We start from the raw sequence: 10,429 nt of genomic DNA, 5'->3' as shown, positions 1-10,429 counted from the left end.
GCTTGCCTGATCCTTCCGCATTCCCAGGGCTGTGCTGCCCCCTCCCGGCACTGAAGATTCCTTTTATGTATCTCATTTTCCATGAGCAACATAAAAAGAAACTTTTAATGTTTCTTTTGGAGGATGAACGCTGGAGGCAGCCGGGGCACATCAACGTGGATAAGGAGATTGTCCTGACATGGAATCTGGTGTGCTGATATGCCCGTTCCCTCGTGATCACCCCAGCTCCAGCTTTGCTCCTTGCATTTTAATGTTATTATTTACACTCACAAGTTTAAACAACCTCGTAAGGCAAATGTGTCCCCCTGCCACGCCATCGGTTACGTGTGAACCATCAAGAACAGGCCCTCTGCTCCCATCCCAGCACAGGTCCCTAATGCTGGGTCCTCTCTGTACCTCAACAGGCAGGATGTTTGCTGACACCCTCAGGCTTCCCCAGGTCTGGTGCGACTTTCTGGTGAGCCAGGGCTGTGCTGACATACCAGTTAAGCCTGCTAAGGGAGAAGGGGCACATCACCACTGTGCCATGATGGCTGGCAGGGTTGATAGAGGCTGCAGGGTGCTGCTGAGCAGAGGCTTGTCACCTCTGAATGCAGTCAGGGGTACAGTGAACAGAACTTGTCCCTCATCCCACACCTTGTGCCCTAAAACCACTAACCTGCATAAATCTGGCTAACAGATCTTCTGACAGTCAAGGTCAGGGTCCTGCTGGCCACACGTGCAGCTGTAATGGTGTCCAGGGCTCAGGAGTGCCTGGATCATGCCCTGGAGGGCAGTGGGCAGGTAACAGCCCTCTCTTTTCTCAGAGCAGATACGTGCAAAGCGGGGAGAGGAGGGAATCTTGACTGGCACAGAGAGCAGTGAACAGGGAGGCAAACTGCTCCCTGCAGCACCAATCCCTCTCATTCCCCAGCCTCATGAGTGCGTGGTGAGTCCATTACTTTCTTCTACCCTTTACATTTCCTAACCACATCAGGCTTTAACCCCACCTCTAACCCCAAGTCTTTGTGTTTTGCAGTCACTCTGAAGCACTCCAGGATATGGGAAGAGCCCAGCCCAGGGATCAACACATAAGTTGTCCCATTCTTTTTTGCCACCATGAAGAGTCCATCAGGTAGGTCCCAGCCCAGGAAGGACGAGCAAGAGATCAGTGGTAACACTGGGGCATAGAAAGATGGTGGTGTTCCCACAGCAGGCACCATCCAGCTCAGGTGTCCCCTTGCAGCGGGCAGGGTGGGCTGGGTGCTCCCAGGAGTGTGCAAGAGCTTTGGCAATGTCACCACTGGCACTGGTGTGCTGGGGAAGGGAGGACTCCTTGATAGTTGCTCCCACTGACCAGCCTGCCTTTGCTTGGCTGTCCTACCCACCCATGTGAAGGGTAAGAAGCACCCAGTGAGGTCTCTGGGCTCATCCTGGTGATGGCAAGTGTCACTCGAGGCTCCACGGTAACAAAGCCACAGCACGAACAGCACGGCCCAGGCTGGGAGACACGGAACACAGGAGAGTTTTAAGAGCCTGAGTGGTGGGAAACACCTTTGCTAGTCCTAAAGGGGACATTTGCTCTGAGTCCCAACACAACTCATTGGGGCTCAGGAGCTCACAGGCTGCTCAGTTCCCTGAAGGGTGGTTTATAACCCTGGGACAGTGTTATAAACCTTGCTGGGGGACCTTGCTGCAACATCCCCACTGAGGAGCAGCAGGTGTCCCCACCACAATGGCAAAGAGAACCATCAGAGAAGTGGCTAACATGGGCCTTGAGATTCATCCACGAATGAGGGGGATGAGGTAAGAGGAGGAAGCACAGAGCAGCTGCCTGTGTGCTCATGAAACAAAACTCTGACGTGTTTCACTCCTTAGATCTGTCACGGTCCTCCAGCAATATTTGCCACATTATGTTTCTTGGACACTGGAACATTTGGTCATGGGATGTTTTATCGCACCCTCTTCTTCCTCACTGGTCCTTACATCTGATTTTCCCCACTGGGATTGCCTTGGCCCCTCAGGGTAACTCAAGTTGCATCCTCCTGGGTACGTTGCAATCCCCCAGTTTCTGCCAGGAAAGAATAAAATGATGTAATTTCAAAAAGGACAGCCATAAAATATGGAAGAAGGTGAGAACTGTCCCTTTCCCCCTTTACACGTGGCTGTATCAGCCTGCCTGTGGTGCCAGCAGCCCTGGGAGAGCGGGTGGCGGAGTTGCTGCAGCAACAGCTGTGAGAGGCAGAGTTTACCCCTGCCGGTTGCTTTGAGAACGATGTGAAAGCTCCTTCCATCCACTCTGTGTGGCTTGTATTTGTGCTGGAGGGCTGGTTCCCCACGATCAGGCTGTGTGATAGATCCATCTGGCCCTCCCTTGCTGCCCACTCCAGAGATGTTGCCCACTCAGGAATGATGCTCAGAGACCTTGACTTAACCTCAGTACTCGGGAGGACTTGCCTGGCATTTCTGCCTACATGAGGTCATTTTTTGAGTTTATATTCTGATAATTGGGGTAAGTTTTGCATCTGGTGGGCTGCACACTCCAGAAGAAACTGCCAAGTCTTTAGCACAAGTTGTTGGGCTTTGCAACATTACCCACAGCCACTGCCATCCTTCAGGAAGGGACAGGAGCATTTCTTGGTACCAACTGGGCTTAAAAATAATTCTGATCAATACAAGCAGCTTGAGAAGTGATGGTGAAAGAGGCGTCCTAGGATGCAGGAGCAGGGTCAGGCCCTGGTTTCTGTGGAGGTTTGCCAGCATCCTGCAGAACCTGCTGCTCCCCATTTGCACGGTGCCTCTGCTTTACCCTGTCTCCCCACATCAACACTTTGAGGGGGCTGATGCTCTCCCTGTTTTTTGATGTGTCAGAGCTGCATGCCAAAGGGTTCAGGCTGGGAGATGGCAAGAGACCCCCCCCCCCGCAGCCTTATCCTCTGGGGCTCGGTGTGAAGGTGACTGTCAACATCTTCCTACTTGGACATGCTGCTCATTGCAGGTCTGCAAGTGTCTCTGCTCTCTTGTCATGGTGCTTGGAGCTGCTCAGGGTCCCTTTCCCACCCATCCCATCCTCTGTGCCTTCAATGACTGACATTTCTACTTTTTGGTGGGATACCCCTTGCTGCAAATGGCAGACACTGCTTGCCCATCGCTGCAGACCTGTGTCTGCTGTCCACCAGGAGAACGAGGCCCAAAGCTTGGATCAGTCCAGGTCACCTCCTTCTCCCCCCACCTCCCTTATCATTCCTGGAAATGCCATAAACAGTGCCCTTTCTGTCATTAATCTCGTGGGGATGTTGTTACCTGCATGAGTCACCTGCTCTCAAGGCTCAGCAGCTGTTCTTTGTGCACACGTGCAGTGCAGGGATGGGGGAACAATGGCGACACGTGCTGGGCCCCTTATGCTGTCAGGGCAGTGTGTTGGGAGAGGGCAAATGCCCTGAAATACGTAGGACTTAGCATAGGAGGATGTGAAAGTACATATTTCCCAACAAAAGACTCCATGTTGGGGCTGGCAGCTGGGGAATTTCTGTGCTATTTTCCCCCTGGTTTTATCTTCTCCTGACACAAACAGAGGCAAAATTCACTGGGTTCAAGGCTGACCTGCCCCACTGATCCTTGGAATGGGCTTGTACAGCACCAGTCCCTTGCAGGCATTTCCTTTATGGGCTCATAAACTCCAAGGCTGGGCTTGTCAGTGGTAGGGCTCCAGCTGATCCTTACTTGCCCTCAGTCCCAGCTCCTGGTAGGTCTAGGACATTGGTTGGGACACTGGGCGAGGATATTGTAGTTAAGATAAGCTGGGGAACTCTGAACTGAAGATACTGAACCCAGAGCAACAGCTGATTTGCTGGGTGTTTGCAGAGCAAACTGTGGTGCTGAAGGCTTTGCCTCTCTATACCCAGAAGAAAGCAAACCCACAGCAATATTTTAGGGCAGAGAACAGGGATATTTGGGGGTTTGTTTGCTTGTAAGGCTATGATTGTGCTTTTAATAACATTCAGGGCTCTTCCCTCCACTGTTGGGAGGTTTTTTGGTGCTGATGATGTTACTCCACCCTGTCCCCTTATGCCTTATCCTCACATACTTCCACACCATGAGGATGCAGCAGCTGGAAGAACAGCAGCCTGGGTAGGGATGATGGTGAAGCCCCTTCAGAAATCTTTTTGGGGAGTGCTGACCCTACTACTGGCTTCAAAGGCAGAACAAAGTGCTTATGCTCTCTGGGCTTTCCGCCCTTCCTCAAATCTTCCAGGCCATCCCCATGCTGTGTCTTCGCTGAGCAGGGACCTTCAAGGCCTTAGTGTGGCCTCGTGATGAAGCTGTGCTCAACACAGCCACAAATACATAAGAAGAAAAATCCAGTGGATCAACTCAGGAGATTAAGACTACAGGGTACCTGGAAAAGCTGCTGCTTCCTAAATCTCATTAGTGCCACCAGCTTTCTTAATCTCACCCTTTCCTCTCTTATTTATCAGATTTCCAGGAATCAGACAAAAAAGCAACTAATATTTCTAGAGGCTATAGAGGCTGACACACAGTCCCATGTATTTTTATTCCAGCCTGCTAAGTGTTAGCTGGAAAACCACCAGCAATAAAAACAGCTGCTTTTACCGCCATGACTTGTGGTTCCTGCATTTATTTAATTTCAATTCCAATTCTCCCAGTTCCAAAGGGAGAGTGATGTTATTTTAGGACCTAGTCCAAAGTAAGGATTAGCAAGACTGTCTTAAAGGAACTCTGATGAGCCTTCTGCTGATCATTAGGTTTCAGAGTGAACCAGGCTGTCACCTCTGTTGCTCATCTTCTAATTAAAAGTTTCTCTTTCTCAAAAACTACTGGGCTATCATTTCTGGCCTGTTCTTGTTCTCTCTGTTTCCAAGAACTGATTTTGCTTTAGAGGGACCTCCTGGTCTCTCTTTTCATCTAACAAGAAAAAACTCAGCGTGAGAAACCACAGGGATGAAAAAACTGCACCAGTGGTGTTTCAGAGTCCTCTGGAGCTGGAGGGAATGTATTTTTTAGCCTTTCGGGCAGTGAAGAACTTTTATGGAGCAGGAGGAGCTGCATGAGGTTGTGCAGTTTTCTACCCTGAGAAACATGGTGGGATTTTGCCTCTCTGAAAGTCTAGGGTGCATTGGAGGTTAAAAAATACAACCTGCTTTTGTTGTACTGACTTATCCCCTCTCCCCCCTCAAAGGAAGTTATAACTCTAATAGGATTTAGATTAAAGGCCAAAACCATGCAAAAAAATAAGTAAAATAAGCAGTTTTCACACAGGGGTTGCCCAGAAATCTGGTACAGCGGATTCCTGTGTGGGGCTTAGAGCTGTGGAAAATATCTTCATGGAGGAGGTTCAGGAGCTTTAGTTCTGAGGGTCACCGATGACACATCTTTCCCAAATATCCTCTGGGGGTATTTCCTCAAACCCCATCCTTTGGACACCTAATTCTGCCAAGGTGGGAAGTGAGTACCAGCCTCTCCTATTCTGGGTGGGTGAGGGACAAATCAGCCAATCCCAGGTTCGTCCGCGGGTCCCTGGTGTCTCCTGGAGCCACGCAGTGAGGAGCTGCCTGTGTCCCATGATGAGATTTTAATTTTTCTAGCCTTGGGGACTGAATTTATTAAGCCTCTCATGGCCCCTCCTACCGTGGGAGGGACGGCTCCAGCAGCCTCTCTAATACCGGGTGTCACACAGCGGTGCCACCATTCGAGTCCCGGAGTGTCACAAGCAAAGGACACAGCAATCCAAGTGCAGCGGAAAACAAAAATAGCCCCTCCATGCGCGTCACGGCAAGGTAAGCTACTTCCCCTCTCCTAACTCTCATAGATGCTCCTGCCTGCTGAACTTCATCTCTGACTGCTCTTTCCTGCTTGCCTTGAAAGTTAGCACCGAGGTGGGGGGATTTCTATCACTTTTCCTTTGTTATCTTTGGACTTTTGAGTGTGTTGGTTGGGATGCAGCAGCGAGTGATTGATCCAGCTCTCGCCTGCGTTGCAGTGAGAAACAAAGCCTAGGGAGCTGGAGAATAGGGAGAAACTGTGAAAAAAACGCGAGGGAAGGGGGTGATTTGTGAGCAGGGGGGTTTCTGGTGTTTTGCCGCGGAGGAGAAGGTGTTCGGCAGTTCTGCTTCACTTAGGGTCCGTGCTGGATGAGTTGGCTGTGACCGGTTAAGAGGAGAAACGGGAGTGGGAATGAGAGGTGAACGGTGGTGGCTGGTGGGGTTGCTGTAGCCGGGGCAGTGAGGAGGGAAACGGCCGCTGAGCATTTGCAATTCTTGGGATAAAGGGCTGTTTCCATAGTAAAAGGGAGAAAGGAGCCTCTCTCTTTCTTCCCCTGAACTCGCCTAGCGTGTGAACGGGGAGTTTGACTCGATAACAAATAACCCGTGAAAGGGTAACATCTGGGAACAGCTGTAAATAATCAGGACCTGGTTAGCAAGGCTGGAAGCAACACCATGGTCCACCATCTGCCCCGCCGCTGCACATCACGCTGGGAGCTGTGATGGGCAACTGTTTGGAGAGTATTTCGGTTCACAGCCGAAAGCAGGATTTGGCCCTGGCTTTAGTATGCTGTTGTTGTCTAAATGCTTCCACATTATCTTAAGTTGTAACCACAGTCAGCAATGAAACGGGGGACTTTTCACTGCTAGGAAAGAGGGAATTTTAATTCAGGATCAGGCACTCTGCTGATGTGAACCTGGGGATTGGCACCAGGCCAACTTTGAGTTGCAAAGTCCAAACTCTGATTAGCTGGAGGTCCACCCCCTAGTGTACATCAGCTGCTCCTCACTTCTACACTTTCTTTGGGAATCTTGACCTCACAATGTAGCATCTCTCAGGACTTATCCCCTGATAAGTGGTGACACCAGGTAGAAGGACAAGAGAGAACAGAAATAATTTCCTGCAGCTGCTCAAGGCTTTTAAGCTGCATTTAACAATAAAAGAAGGCATAATGTACCATGAAACCAGCTGGATTTTAATTAAAAAATGTTCTGAATGTGAAGGGAGCCAAAGCTGTCGCTTCCTTTCTAACTTTGCTATTGAAATGTTTAAAAGGTGTGCAAGATTTTCAGGGCAATTTGAAATCCTTGCAGAGAGTACAAATACAAAACTTGTTCACAAGACCAGTCTCATGACTTCCCTATGCCATGACATGGGACCAAGGAGGTGACCAAATGGTGTCTTTTGAGCTTTATGTAAAATGAAAATACAGTTCTTTAAATTTTGTGGTTGTAGCTTGTTGTGAGACTTCCTGAATCTCAAAAAGTACCTCTGTGAAAGTTGGTACTGCACAGTTTTGCTTAGTATGATGAAGTATCAACCAAAACAAAGGAGAAAGTGGTTTCTTTTCTTTGTTTGTTTGTTTGTTTTTTGTTTAGAAGCCTGTGGCAGTTTGACAGTGAAGCCCTTCTTCAGGCAAACCTTTCTGAGTTACCACCCATCAGCTGAGACACATGTGCTTGACTGTGGAGCAGATCCTGATCCTGCTCAGTGGCACAGCCCCAGCTCGGTGACTTTGTGTGGGGTAACAGGCTGCAAGCAGCTCTGGGGTGGTTGTTCCCTGTAGATTGCAACACAGTGCACATGTGCAGCAATAGCCTGGCTTCAGTCCAAACCTGATTCCATGTCTTGGGATAGTTTGCAGGAAGAGGTCTCTCCCTCATCTTGGAGTGACCTCCTATGTTTTGGCTTGTAGGACTGCCCCAGAGACCCCTGTGGTGTGCAACAAAAAGGGATCTTGGGCTATGTTTTAGATGAGCAGATAGGACAAAAAGTTGGGAAGATCCTCTGGGTTCTAGATCTTAGTGAATGGAAAGAAAGGCGCTGGTTTGGGTAGAGCAGCATGGAGACATGATCTGTGATGGACTCTGGACCATGCCTTCATGGCAGAATGAGTTCTGAGGGTACACAGTCTTGGCTCCACATTGCAACCTCTGCTCCAACTACGGACACGTTGTGTGAGGGAGCTGAGCAGCCTGACTGCAGGTGCTCATCTCTTCATCACCTTGTCCTCATCCTGGTCTTCACTTGCTGAACACCGCTTTTCCAGCTGCTTTCAAAGGAGGACCCACAACTAGCTGATTTTTGGTGGCTGAGGGCTTGGCATTTTATAAAATCCCAGTAAATGGAGGCTGTCTGTGGGGCATGTTCCCTGCAATTCTCCTCCCCAGAAGAACATTGGCATTTGATGCATTTTTTACCCTCTCCAGGAAAATGAGGGAAGAAGAAGCAGTGGAATTTAGTGGATTGAATAGGAAGATGTCCCTGTCCATGGCAGAGGGATGGAACCAGTTAAACTTGAAGGTTCATTCTGTGATTCATCGATTTTATGAATATGCCCACATCATGGTCTCATGTTGGTCCTATTCTGTCTTTGTCTGTCTTGCCAGTCTTTGTGGTGTCCCCAGGGAAGATGGAACATGATGAGAACCTGCTCTCAGGGTCAGGATTGACTCTCCATCCTCCTGGCCCAGGTCCTTTCTGGTGGTTGGGCAGTTGTAGTCTATGTGAATGCATGATGCAGTAGCAAGATCGAGAGATGAGAAATCCTGTCCTGGGACTAATCCTCTGTAGGTCTGGTGCTAAGGGAAGGCTCTTGGGGCCACCATAGTGTACCAGCTCTCTTCCCTCATCAACAGTTGCATGGGAAGGTGACAGGGTAAGAAGTTAACTGTGATGGTGGTGCACCATAATAGCAGCACGCAGGGAAATAGGGCAGGGTGGGGTGGGCGAGTGTGTACACGTGTGAATGAGGTTGTGGCTGCTGCACATGGGGGCCGTTTTGACGTCAGCTCCAAGGGGTGCAAGAAGAAAGAAGTACAAATCTGCAAGCAGGGCACGGGATGGGAGCAGCTCGAAGCATCACTTTATGCCCACACACTCAGGCTGGAGTCTCATTGCTTGTGCAGAAATGCTTTAAAGTCAGTCCTTGCCTTACTCTCCTGCTTCACTTCCTCTGTTCTCCGGTGCAACTGTGAGCAATTCCTTGTTTCTCCAGCTTCCATCTGCTCCAATTAGGCTGGAAGCCCCTGGAAGGTTTTCAATCCCCGAGACATTTGTACAGCACTGAGCCTCAGTGACAATTACAGGTCCAGTCCTCTCTGCTGCCGCAGCCCCGGCTGCCGCCACTGTTCCAGTCTGGTCCTTTCGGCAGCTGCTCTTAATCACTGACCTTAGTTTGGAAGGTCTCCAGAGTTGGAGAAATGAAAGACACTTTAGAAAATGGGGAGGGGGGAATTGGCAAAAGCAGTCGCTTTTTAAAAGACTACTTATTTCTTAAGATGTACTTGCTGCTGATTAACCTTTGCTCCGTGATTGCTTTAATTGATTCATGCCTTAAAGCTGTCAGAAAGGTTCTGTGGGGTCATGGTGCCTCTTAAGGGCTCTCTTTGCCTGCAAAGCTTTTAAGAATGTTTTGGTTGAGTAAAACCCATTTCTTGGAAGAAATGCAGGTGAATGATGTCAGTCCTTTTACCTTCTCCATTCCCTAGATTTTCCTGCCTTCATCTTAGTGCTTTACTGTTGTGACCTCTTCCTTCCCTCCCTGCTGCCAGTTGGCAGCCTACTACCAAGCTGAGCCTGTCCCTTATTCCTCTGCAATTCATCGTGAATGCTGTTTGGGGGTGAGAGGGTTGAATTTTGGCCCTTCTGTGAGAAAGAGGCACTGTAGTGTTGGGAAATACTGCCTGTTGGTGTCTTAACATGCCTCTCAGTCCCATGGGACTGCCCATGGTCCCCATGACTGCTTCATGGATTAATAGTTGGACTTGGTGATGTTAGAGGGCCTACCTATTCCAACCCTAGTGATTCTGTGGTTCTAACCACTCCTCCAGGAAGACCAAGGGAGGAATGAAAGCATCCACCCCAAGCTCTGCAGCTAAATAAATCACTCCCGTCCTCCAGGATGCTGGGATGTGAGTGCTGCTGGGTGCTGATCCAGCAGATCTGACTGTGCTATGTATCCTGGGCCCTGAGATGGTTCTTCAAGGGTCTGCCCATGGCTTATCTACACTGATCTTCTTGCCTTGCTAAACAAACTCCATGTTTCACATGGACAAAAATCAAATGTGCCACACAGTCCTCATCTGCTGCTCTTGTTGCACTGTTGGCACAAACCTAAACTGAGAAACTGAGGCTCTGGGTGATGGCTCTGCTGAGCCCATGATTTGAGGTTAGGTCAGGAGATTTGGGTGCCAGGCTCTTTTTGCTCTGAAATGACTTCAAAACTTTTCTGACATGGCTTATGAGAAATATGGTAGTGTTTAATTAGCTGGAAAGGATTTTTCTCTGGGAACGGGAGAACCACGTTCTTACGGTGCAAAAATGGGCTAGCCCTGATGCATTTTGATACTGTCAGTAACTAAATGGAGAAATTTCTGGCTGGTGACTCGGAAAGCACCTTTCCTCCCTTTTCTTTCCCTTCTTGCCGGGTGTTTTGCTCCAAGGC

The 10,429-nt window shown here is 49.3% G+C and overlaps 1 protein-coding gene across 1 annotated transcript in view; it reads left to right on the top strand.

Moving 5' to 3' along the window:
- Positions 1–5,528: 5,528 nt before the first annotated feature.
- GDPD4 (glycerophosphodiester phosphodiesterase domain containing 4) overlaps positions 5,529–10,429 on the top strand; it is a 36,753-nt gene continuing 31,852 nt past the window's right edge. Inside the window, exon 1 of the mRNA XM_027899401.1 lies at positions 5,529–5,777. The gene's annotated coding sequence lies outside the window, so the exon portion shown is untranslated. The remainder of the gene's footprint in view (positions 5,778–10,429) is intronic.

The sequence above is a fragment of the Empidonax traillii genome, unplaced genomic scaffold (assembly GCF_003031625.1).
Source record: "Empidonax traillii isolate 1590-97213 ecotype Southwest subspecies unplaced genomic scaffold, ASM303162v1 scaffold665:size397641, whole genome shotgun sequence".
Taxonomy (NCBI): domain Eukaryota; kingdom Metazoa; phylum Chordata; class Aves; order Passeriformes; family Tyrannidae; genus Empidonax; species Empidonax traillii.
Note: the sequence above shows the minus strand (reverse complement) of the source record. Positions and strands in the feature narration are given on the sequence as shown.